At 43.0% G+C, this 11,983-nt stretch overlaps 1 long non-coding RNA gene across 2 annotated transcripts in view; it reads left to right on the forward strand.

The window, feature by feature from the left end:
* Positions 1-6,898: 6,898 nt before the first annotated feature.
* Positions 6,899-11,983, forward strand: part of LOC138757188 (uncharacterized) — a 119,305-nt gene continuing 114,220 nt past the window's right edge. Inside the window, exon 1 of one of the 2 annotated variants that reach the window (XR_011353409.1) lies at positions 6,899-7,063. This is a non-coding gene — a long non-coding RNA (uncharacterized lncRNA). The remainder of the gene's footprint in view (positions 7,064-11,983) is intronic. The other variant, XR_011353410.1, reaches the window with a different exon arrangement.

The raw sequence follows: 11,983 nt of genomic DNA on the forward strand, positions 1-11,983 counted from the left end.
AAGCTCTGACATCACAGGAGTAACCGGGTTGGCCATTTTGCTGTTCTAGTTGCTGGTGAATGTGTCCTGCTTAAGTTTAACTGGGTTCCCAGTGAGAAATATAAAGTGTTCACAATCACTACTCTGGAGACAAAGTCTTGGAGAACAGGTTCAGCTTTATTTCGAGTCTGCAGAGTCAGGTGTCCCTGGTCTGGAGAAACACCGGAGGTTCAGAATCATCACTCCTTTGTACAGTCCAATCAGAATCCCAATACATTACAACATTCTCCTTCTCCCTTCCATCAATCCAGGTATCGCTCATTTCCTCCCTCTTCATACATCGCATGTTATGTTAATTAGTTCATTCCCTCCTTAGGGGTGTCTTGTTAATATTCATATCGCTATTAAGCAAGCGCAGTACTAGCTATAGACTACTGTAGGTCACTGTACAGCCTAAACCAGATCCTTGGGGCTTGAGATAAGAAGGGGCACACTAGCTAGTACTGTCCACTCTCAAGCTCTAATCTACATACTTTGTATTCCATCACTTTTCACAGAATGGTGCGAGTTTAATCATTTCCAACCATTTTTCACACCTGACTACCTCTGAGGTAGGTCAACGATCTGGTTGGATTTGAACAACACTGACTGGGTTTGACCCTTTCAAGCTGCCGCGAGAGTGTGGGGCGCTAACCGGCAAATTGCCGGGTTAACCCTATTTTACACCGGTGCTTGCAAGGGCCTATTAACTTCAGGAGAAGGGTAGAGTGCACAGCTCTAGCCACAGTAATGGAAATTAAGTCAAAATTGTAGATAGCTTCAAGTTCTGCAGAATAAATCTCTTCAATGATCTGGTCTAGGACAGGAACTCTGAATTGACAATCAAGAAAATGCACCAATGTTTCTATTTTCATGGAAGACTAAGGAAGTTTGGAATGTCTCCCCTATCCCTCTACAGGTGCATCTTCAGAAGTATACTGGCTGGGTGGTATGGGAGCTGCTCTGCTCAAGATCAGAATAAGTTACAGAAGGTGATGAATGCAGCTCAGAGCATAATGAGAACTTTCCTCACCTCTATGGGCTCCATCTACATCTCCTGCTGCCTTGGAAAGGCAGCCAAGGTTCTGAAGGATCCATCCCACACATGCCCTTGAATTACCTCCAGTGAAAAGGCTTGACTGTGTGAAGACATGCAATAACAACCTTAAAGGCATCAGGCTACTGCTCTTCCTTGGTGCTAATTGACACTGCAAAATGTGCTCCATACACAGCTGTATGTAATGCAGAAGATACCCTGTTGACTTGTTTGAAGAAGAACTCTTCTCACTGTACTATGGTACCTTCTGACAAATAAACTTAAACCTAAATTTCTATGTCATGATTTTGTAGAGCGCACACTATGAGATGCATGGAGTAAGAACAACACATATAGCCGAGTTGAGGTTGAAGACTCATTTATTGCCCTGACAAATCTGTTTATATTCACTCCCTGCCCCTGACGACAGGAGTGATGTCATCACAGCGCTGGCCTCCGTTGTTTTCTGCCATGCAGGAGGTCACATAGGACGATGACCATTGGTCCTAGCGGTGCTCCTGCAATCGTTACCTTCGCTGACCATTTTGTGAGCCAGGTCATGACTCAGTCATTACATGACCCCCCTCCCCCTGAACTGGTGATTGGAATGTCCACTGCCACTTTGGGTGGCCTACCTCTTCATCAAGGGGGATGAGTCTCGACTGGCCGACTAATGTCTACATGGTCTGGTTTCAGATGGTCGAGGGTGAAGGTTTCCTCTTTGCCGGCAACGTCCAAACCACACTTTGACCCATCATGCCTGATGACTCTGTACGGCTCCTTGAATGGCCACTGGAGAGATGCCCGGTGCACTCCCCTTTACACAAAAACATATTCACAGGTGTGCAATTCCTTAGGAACAAAAGATTTGGGCTGGCCATGCAGCAGGGGCTATGGATGGTCTAGGGTACCCAATCTTTCGCTCAGCTGTTTCAGTGCAGCCATGGGGATTTCTGGATTCTTGGCAGCGGCCAAGAACTCCCCTGGGATTACCAAGGGTGCGCCGTAGACCATTTCTGTTGCAGAGGCATTAAAGTCCTCTTTTGGTGTGGTGCGTATCCTCAGAAGGACCCAAAGCAATTCATCTGCCCAGTTGGGCCCCTTGAGCCGGGTCATCATGGCTGCTTTTAAATGTCTGTGGAGCTGCTGCACCAACCTGTTGGCCTGTAGGTGATATGCCATGGTATGGTAGAGTTAGGTTCCCAGCAGTTTAGCTAGTGCTGCCCAAAGCCCTGAGGTAAACTGTACTCCCTAGTTGGAGGTGAGATGTTCCGGGACTCCAAACCTTGACACCCAGGTGTTGATTAGTGCTCTGGTGCACATCTCCATGGTCATGTCGGCCATCAGGACCACCTCCAGCCACGTTGTGGAGTGGTCAACCATAGTGAGGAAGTATCTCACTCCACAGGAAACGAGTAGCGGCCCCACGATGTCAACGTGGATGTGGCTAAACCTATGCCGCACTGTTTCAAAAGTCTGGGGAGGTGCTTTGATGTGAATTTGCATCTTGGATGCCTGGTAGGGCATGCAGTCTTGGCCCACTGACTGACCTGTTTGTAGAGCCCATGCCAGATGAACCTGCTGGCCATTGTCTTTACCGTAGTTCTGATGGGCGGATGCACCAGGTTATGCACTGCATCAAAAACCTGGTGTCTCCATGCTGCCAGCATAATGGGTGGGGTTTGCCGATAGATACGTCGCAGAAGAGCATTTGGTTGCTGGGGATGTTGACGATATCCTCTAACCACAGCCTGGAAAGCGTCATCCTGTATGGCAGGATCTCGGGGTCATCATGTTGTACCCTGGCTAGGGCTGAATAGTCTGTGCCCTGATATAGGGCATGGATGGATTTAATGCCAGGACGGGAGAGTGCATTAGCCACCATATTGCTCTTGCTGGCAATGTGTTGGATGTCCGTGGTGAATTCAGACATGTAGGAAAGGTGCCTTTGCTGCCTGGCTGACTATGGGTCAGACACTTTGTGGAAGGTGAAAGTTTGAGGTTTGTGTTCTGTGAAATTGTCTGCCTTCCAGAAAGTGACTGACTGCCAAGTACAGGGCCAATATCTCCGGTCAGAGGTGCTGCATTTAAGTTCACATGTCTGGAGGTCCCTGTTAAAGAAGGCCAGGGGCTGCCATTGCCTGATGATTAGCTGTTCGAGGACTCCTCCAACTGCTGTGCTGGAGGTGTCCACTGTGAGGGCAGTTGGTGCCTCCGCCCTGGAGTGAACCAGAATGCTGGCATTAGCCAGAGCATCCTTAGCCTTCTGGAACACCTCCAAGGCCTCCTCATCCCAGGCAATGTCTTTATTCTTCCCCGCCATGAGCGCAAAAAGGGGGTGCAAGATCTGAGCTGCTGCTGGTATGAAGTGATGGTAGCAGTTAATCATACCAGCAAACTCCTGCAGCCCCTTCATGGTGCGAAATTTCATGAACCGTTGAATGGCCTCCACCTTCTTGGGCAGTGGTTTCGCCCCGTACCTGTCAATACGATGCCCTGGGAAGTCAATTGTGTCCCGCCCGACTGACACTGGGTGAGGGTAATGGTCACCTCGAACCCCTGCAGGCAGGTGAATAGTTGTCTGAGGTGGGCCACTGTGTTTTGTATGGTTGTGGCTGGCAATAAGGATATTGTCCAAGTAGATGAACGCGAATGGGAGGTCCTGGCTCACCACGTCCATCAGCCGCTGAAAAGTCTGAGCAACCCGAAGGGCATCCTCATGAATTCGAACAGGCTGAAGGGGGTGATTATGGCAGATTTGAGTATGTCCTTGGGGTGTGGCCTTGCTACTGGCTGGGGTCAGGGCTTGGCATCAGAGGCACCGTTTTCTTTCTTCGCTCTCCAGAGCACGACCGCTGGCTTGTGACTTTCCTCGGGTTGCTGAAGTCCTCGTCAGTGAGTAAGAGTTAGAAATCCTCAGGCAGCTGCTCCAGGAGAATCTGCTCAAAGAGCAGGCAAGGCCTGTGCCCCTCACTGAGTGTGAGCATCTTGCTCGTGAGTGAGGATGTGGCCCTATCCCCCAAACCATAAATGTGCTCGTACTGTAATAGCCCAAAAGTGCGGATTAGTAGCTCTTTGATGTCACCATATTTGCCTTGCTCTGGAGGCTGCCATAGGAGATCAATGACCCTCTCTGCTGTGTCCTGGTCAAGTGAGCTCAGTACATAATAGTTGCAGGTGTTGGCGGTGGCGATCTGTCGAAGGTGGAACTGGGCCTCGGCCTGTTCGAATCACACATTTGGCAGCGATGCCCAGAACGTTGACAGCTTTAGCAAGACCGCATGGAGAGCTGCTTGGTCTGTAGCGTGCATGCTAGCTCAAAGTGTGGAGTAAGAATGAGACACACAGTCAAGTCGAAGACTGATTTATTGCCCTGCCAGCTCTGTTTGTATTCACTCCCTGCCTCTACCATATGGGAGGTCATGTGGGATGACAGCCATTGGTCCGTTGGACTGTTGTGTTCGCCGGCCATTTTGTGAGCCGTGTCATGATTTGGTTCGTGAGCTGCTACAATTTCATTTCTGATTGAAACTCCTCCTTCACTTTGCTCATCCTGTCTCCACCAAAGCATGTTTGTCATTATCAGTGATTTACACTATGGGCTAGAGTTTTCCTATGTTTCTCTGTCAGCTTTGGGATGGTAAAGGCTAACAGATGAAAGAAGTTTGGAGTTAAGCAAGAAAATCTGCCGATTCTGGGGTCAAGTGGAGTACACAGAAGTGCTGAAGAAAATCAGCAGGTCACATAATATCCATACGAAGTAAAATGCAATTAACATTTCCGGCCTGAGCCCTTCATATGGAATAAGATACCAGAAGATGGGCTCAGGCCCAAAATGTTAATTGTTTTTTAATTCCAAGGATGGTATGTGACCTGCTGAGGTTCTCCAGCACTTTTGTGTACCAGTAAATAAAACTTGAGTGTGCATTTCCCTCTGCAAACCCTAAGCATAACCTGCAATAACCTGTTGTACACATGTCCTGTGCTTTTGTTATGCAGAAAATTATCATGAGATATCCAGTAACAATGTATGAGTCGGTTCTCCCACATGTCACTGATTTAACAAGTGAGAGAGGAAATCCTGTCCCCTTAGAATCATAGAATACTACAGGAGAGAAGCAGGGTGCTTCAACCCTTCTAGTCTGTGCTGAACAATTTTTTTTCCCTAGTCCCACTGATCTAAACCCAGTCCATAGCCCTCCATACTTCTCCTATTCATGTACCTGTCCAAACTCCTCTTAAATGTTAAAAGTGAGCCCGCGTTCACCACCTCAGCTGGCAGCTCGTTCCACATTCCCACCACTCTCTGTGTGAAGAAGTTCCCCCTCATATTCCCCCTAAATTTTCCACCTTTCACTCTTAACCCAGGTCTTCTGGTTTGTAACTCATCTACCCTCAGTGGAAAAAGCCTATCTACATTTTCTCTGTCTATCTCCCACATAATTATAAATACTTCTTTCAAATCTCCTCTCATTCTTCTGTCCTAATCTGTTTAACCTTTCACTGAAACTCAGTTCCTGAAGTCCAGGCAGCATCCAGTAAATCTTCTCTGCACATTTTCTATCCTATTGTTATTTTTCCTGTTGTTAGGTGACCAAAACTGCACATAATACTCCAAAGTTGGCCTCACCAACTGTAGCATTACATAACTGTACTCAATAATTAGATTTATGAAGGCCAATATGCCAAAAGCTTTCTTCACAACCCTATCCACATGTGTGACACCACTTTCAGGACAGGAACATATAAACTCTGTACTCTCAAAATTTCAGCTTGATGAATCAGTTGGTATGTGTGTTGAACATTTCACACTGTATGGTATGGAATAATTGTACCACTGTTGATCAATAAAGCTTTACAGTGGTATTTACAGACAACAATAACAAATTAATATTCACAATTCTGTGGCCCTGATTTTTAGTAATATACAAGAGCCACATGCTGGATGATGGAGTAATGATTGATCTTATGCCAGGTCTCTGAGGAAAAGTGCAGCTTCTTATTGCACATTTAGTTTGACTAAAATAGTAAACACAAATTGAAGGCTAAGAACTTGTAACCATACTTTATCAGAACAGTATTTTTTGCTTCAAGATGACGAATTGATTGAAAATTGAAGTCTACCTTTGTACTATAATTAGCATTTTCCTTCAGATTTCTAAGAAAAGATGGGTCCAGAAATGTTTTATTATTGATCTGGTCTGAAACACAGTTTGGACATTTTGTACCGAGTGCACTTCACTTTTTTTTTAATGATTAAATACTTTCATTTTGATTTTCCGTCCATTTCTCTCAATATCCCCGCCATGTATCATCTCCTACATTTGACAGAAGACTCTGCACCTGCTCCTACTCTGCTTTTGACATGGAAGCTAGTGGAAAGGATTATGGTTCAAGGGTCTTAACTGCTGAGAACAATTTATAATGGACTGACAGAGATGAAGTTCTCATCACATGCACAATTATTAATGCAGACAGATGTCCTGTCATTCTGTGCAACAGCAATAGCTTCAAATCTGACCATTCAGTATTTAATACCTATCCTCTTCAAACATTAACTCATTTAAGTTATAATTCTTTCACAAAATGAGTTACTGAAGGGAAGTAATCAGCTGAGGAAGAATAAATCACTTGAAATAATTCTTATTTAATTTATTGAGTATTATAAAAAATCCTTACTCTGACAGAGAAATACTCCTCAGGGTTAAACTCTACTACTGCTGGGACTAAGGGTGGATGACAGATGTACCTATAATAGATAGTGCTACTCAGTCAATGACAGCAACACTGAGACAATGGAAGTTCCTTCTATTGTTGCATTTAGAGATAATACTGGCACTTCTTTTAAGCTTAATATGATTTGAACTGTAACAGCCAGCATACAGCATTATGTGGATTAGTCATCGTGATCCGTATGTGAACACATAGGGCAGTATCAAACTGAACTTGACAAGCCAAGAAAAGAACATCAAGATTTGTTACCAAGATCAGAGGAAGCAGTTTAGCACTGTGAGTACTGCGTTTTTATTCATCCACAGCTGGGCACTGTTGACGTTAGCCCCAATTGCGCCTGATTAGAATGACCATTTCAGCGACTATTAGAAGTCAACTTCTTTTCTGTAGGTCTAGAGTCACAGCCAGAAAGATTGGGATTTTTTTTTACTAGAGGGCATTAGATCTGTTTTGTTCAGATGTCAGCTTCGTTCTCCAGCTGCAGAGTGAGGAATTATGAATCTGGATTAGCTCCAAACTCTGGTTCTCTTGTACAGTATTTTAACCACTATGCGATTACACCCCTCATGATATCCAGTACTGATCTAAGAGCAATTTGAATAAAAAAGAAATAATTGCTAGATTCTAAAATAGATCAGTAATTTTTTTTCCATTTTCAAATAAATAGCACCATAAACTCAAGTGAGTCAAAAAAAAATTAAGTATTGTAATTTGAATGGAAAAAAAGTTTGCCTGCATAGTTAGAAGAAAACACACAGTTCGCTTTTTCTAATCTCTTGCTGTCCCAAATTAATATAATGCAAAGTAGCATCAACTGATAGAACACTGAAAAAAAAATCAATATTCAATCTGCTTTGGGGCATTCATTTTCAGGAACAATTCATAACTTGGTATGGAATTTGTGTGGAAGTTATGAAATTCGGTGAAGAAAAAAACCTATTAAAATATTTTGAAATCAAAAGCAAACACATGTCTGTGCTTAGATCCAGAACCCAAGATGTAATAAGATTGATAGACCTATGAAGTATTTCAATGGCTCTTTCCTATTATTTATGAAGTCCAGATTTTACTAACAACCTAAAGATTTATGGATCTGTATGTCCAGCTCTCCTTGTTCCTGCACGGTATGGTGCCTCCCATTGCACATAAAAATAAAACAAAATTTGTCCAGGTCTCCTTGGATTTTCAGGTCTCCTTGACATCTGTATGTCCAGGTCTCCTTGACATCTGTATGTCCAGGTCTCCTTGACATCTGGATGTCCAGGTCTGCTTGTTCCTGTATGGTATGGTGCCTCCCACTGTACATGAAAATAAAACAAAATTTGTCCAGGTCTTCTTGGATGTCCAGGCCTCCTTGACATCTGTATGTCCAGATCTCATTGGATGTCCAGGTCTCCTTGGCATCTGTATGTCTAGGTCTCCTTGACATCTGTATGTCCAGGTCTCCTTGTTCCTGCACAGTATGGTGCCTCCCACTGTACATGAAAATAAAACAAAATTTCAGGTACTGGAAGTCTGAAAGATAAACAGAAAAATTAGGAAGCATTCAGCTGGTCAGTAGCATCTATGGAAAGCGAAAAAGAATTTAATCTTTCAGTTTTCATCAGAACTTCATCTTTGACCTGAATTGTTGGCTTTTTTCCTCTTTCTGCAGAAGATGCCTCATCTCTTTGGTGTTTCCAATTTGCTTTTCTCCCTTCTATTATAATGTACTCCCTCAGTGCTCAATTGGTGTGACAGCCTTAATTTCATTCGGAGGCCCTTAGAGTTGAAATGACACTCCCAAAGGTGATGGCTTAAACTTAAGGATGACATGGGAAAATATATCATTAAAATTATAAAATAGATAACATTCCTTCTGACTAAATAGTTCTTCAGGAGGAATGTTAATTCTGCAGGACTATTTCTGCCTGCAAGAGACACATCTTTGTTTTTGAAAATAACGTCTGGTTTGAATGAAGAGGCTCCACAACATATTTTAAATGAATCTTTACAGAATGTCAGTCCAACCAATTACTTGCTTGGTGGCTTTGTAAATGAGCCCACTGTCATAACCTCAAATATCCTGTCAGATAACCAGTATTAATCAATTGCTACCTAAAGAAATATCTGATGTCTATGCTAAATTTGCCCTTCAGAACCTTTAGTATGCGTTTTCTTAATCTGCTGCTTTGGCTTTCTTGAAGGTGATGATTTGTTTATGTTTTCCCACTCCTGATAAGCATCTTACATGCTGCTATCAAGCTCCTCTGAGTGCCTACTTTCAAGGGTTGAAGTCATGATTTATCAAGCTGCTCTTCACTAACACTACTCCTGACATTGGCGACCTACCTTTCTAAATACTCATTTCAAACTGCAAAATTCAAACTATGTTTAAGTAGTTTTAGAGCTTCCACAGTTCTCCCCCCCCCCCCAATAAATAATGAATAGCCTTTCATTAAAGTTAGTTCTTCAAAAGAGCTAATGAAGTTCATATGATGTTTAATATATTTTAGGGATTATATTTCACAATTACAATCATGCAAATGGTTGCATGATGTTGTAAAAGTAGGTACACTCACATTTAAAATGTGGATGAGGCTTGTGTGTCAAAGCATGGAAGACAACAGACTAAGTGATGGTTAATGGGATGAATATACATGGGTACTTGATTTTTGGTATGGACATTGTGGCCAACATGCCTTTATCGGTGCTAAATGACTATTATTGATGGCCCACCTAATTCCCTTTGCAATGACCATCGTGGGTACAATCTCAAAATGCATTGCAGTTACTTGCTCAGGCTAATCTGATACCAAGAAAGCCATGTGCATGGGAACATAACACACTACATGTTCCCTCTAGGGTGTACATCGACATATTTTGGAAATATAGTGCAGGTCATCAGAGGTCATCATCACAGAGTCTAAATCCTGGATCTTCCAACAACACGATAGAGCATGTTTACTGAAAGAAACATAGCGATCGAAGAAGGCAGCTCATCACCTCCTTCTCAAGACCAATGAGGGATAAACAACCATCGGTGACCTTGCTAGTGATCCCAGATCCTGAAAAATAGAAACACTTGAGAAAAGCTCGCTAGTTAAAAAAAAATGTTACTTATTTTGAAACATCCATTTTCAAATGGAATGACAAAGTAGAATCAACTGTAACAAAAGGATTAGTGAATGCCATGGAAAATAAAAACAATAAAATTATATTCTAAAACAATTCAATGAAGTTGTTTCTTGGATGTTTATGTTTATGATAAGCATCGAGTCCACGCTGATGAAGATCCAACTGCGCTGGGTGGGTCACGTCTCCAGAATGGAGGACCATCGCCTTCCCAAGATCGTGTTATATGGCGAGCTCTCCACTGGCCACCGTGACAGAGGTGCACCAAAGAAGAGGTACAAGGACTGCCTAAAGAAATCTCTTGGTGCCTGCCACATTGACCACCGCCAGTGGGCTGATATCGCCTCAAACCGTGCATCTTGGCGGGCAGCAACCTCCTTTGAAGAAGACCGCAGAGCCCACCTCACTGACAAAAGGCAAAGGAGGAAAAACCCAGCACCCAACCCCAATCAACCAATTTTACCCTGCAACCGCTGCAACCGTGTCTGCCTGTCCCGCATCGGACTTGTCAGCCACAAACGAGCCTGCAGCTGACGTGGACTTTTTACCCCCTCCATAAATCTTCGTCCGCGAAGCCAAGCCAAAGAAATAATCCAAATAGACTTCATTTAAATGGCTGATTACTCCTAAAACCTTTTAGATTATATCCTTTCTTTTTCTTGAATTCTTAAAAATACACCATACTTATTGAAGACAAGTCTAATGGACACGTTCTTCTTTCCATGACAAAATCCGAATGACTGTTTATCAGTACGCTGATAAATGAAGCTTGTACATAGTATTTTTTCCATAATGGATCAAATGAGTTCTTAATTGTGGTTTCATAAATTAGGGGACTGTTGAGACTACATTTGGAGTACAGTGTACAGCATTAATCTCCCGATTAATTGTGCCAGTGTACAAGGTAAATGAGTTGGAAAGAGTCCGTAGAAGATTTACTTAGTTCATGCTTTGAATGAATGTCTGTCCTTTGAGGAAACATTGGACAGACTAGACTTGCTTTTAGAACATAAGAAATGGAGCAGGTTTAGGCCATCTGGCCCATCGAGCCTGCTCCGCTATTCAATAAGATCATTGCTGATCTGATCATTGACTCAACTCCACCGACCTTCCTTTTCCCCAAATCCCTTAATTCCGTTTTATGTGTAAAAATCTATCTAAATGAACCTTCAATATGTTTAATGAAGTAGCCTTAACCACTTCCTAGGGCACAGAATTTCACAGATTCACTACTCTCTGGGGAAAACAGTTTTTTCTCATCTTCATCTTAAATCTACTTCCCTGAATCTTGAAACTGTGTACCTAGTTCAGGTCTCACCTACCAGTGAAAACAATTTTCCTGCCTCTATCTCATCTATCCTTTTCATAATTTTATATATTTCTATGAGATCTCCTCGTTGTTCTGAATTCAAGTGAATATAAACCCAGGCAATTTAGTCTCTCCTTGTAGGTCAACCCCCTCATCTCCAGGATCAAATCGGTGAACCTCCTCTTGACCGCCTCTAAAACCAATAAATCCTTCCTCAAGTATGGAGACCAGAACTGCACACAGCACTCCAGGTGTGGCCTTACCAGTACCTCGTACAGTTGCAGCATGACCTCCCTGCTCTTGAATTCAATTCCTCTAGAGATGACCAACATTTAATTTGCCTTCTTAATAACCTGTTGTACCTGCAACTCAAACTTTTGCAATTCATGCACAAGCACTCCCAATTTCTTCTGTACTACAGCAGGCTGCAGTCTTTCACCATTTAATTAAAAATCTGCTCTTCTATTTTTCCTACCAAAGTAGATGACCTCGCATTTACTAACGTTATACTCTATATGCCAGACCTTTGCCCACTTAACTAACTTAACTATATCCTTCTGCAGCCTCTCCACATTCTCTATGCAATTTGTTTTTTCACTCAATTTAGTGTCATCTGCAAACTTTGCTATGCTAAGCTCTGTTCCCTCTTCCAAATCATCAAGGTAAAGGTTAAACAGCTGTGGGACTAGCACCGGCCCCTGCGGCACCCCCCTTACCACTGTCTGTCAATCAGAAAAACACCCATTTATCCTGACTCCCTGCCTTATGTCAGT

Source organism: Narcine bancroftii, chromosome 3 (assembly GCF_036971445.1).
Source record: "Narcine bancroftii isolate sNarBan1 chromosome 3, sNarBan1.hap1, whole genome shotgun sequence".
NCBI lineage: Eukaryota > Metazoa > Chordata > Chondrichthyes > Torpediniformes > Narcinidae > Narcine > Narcine bancroftii.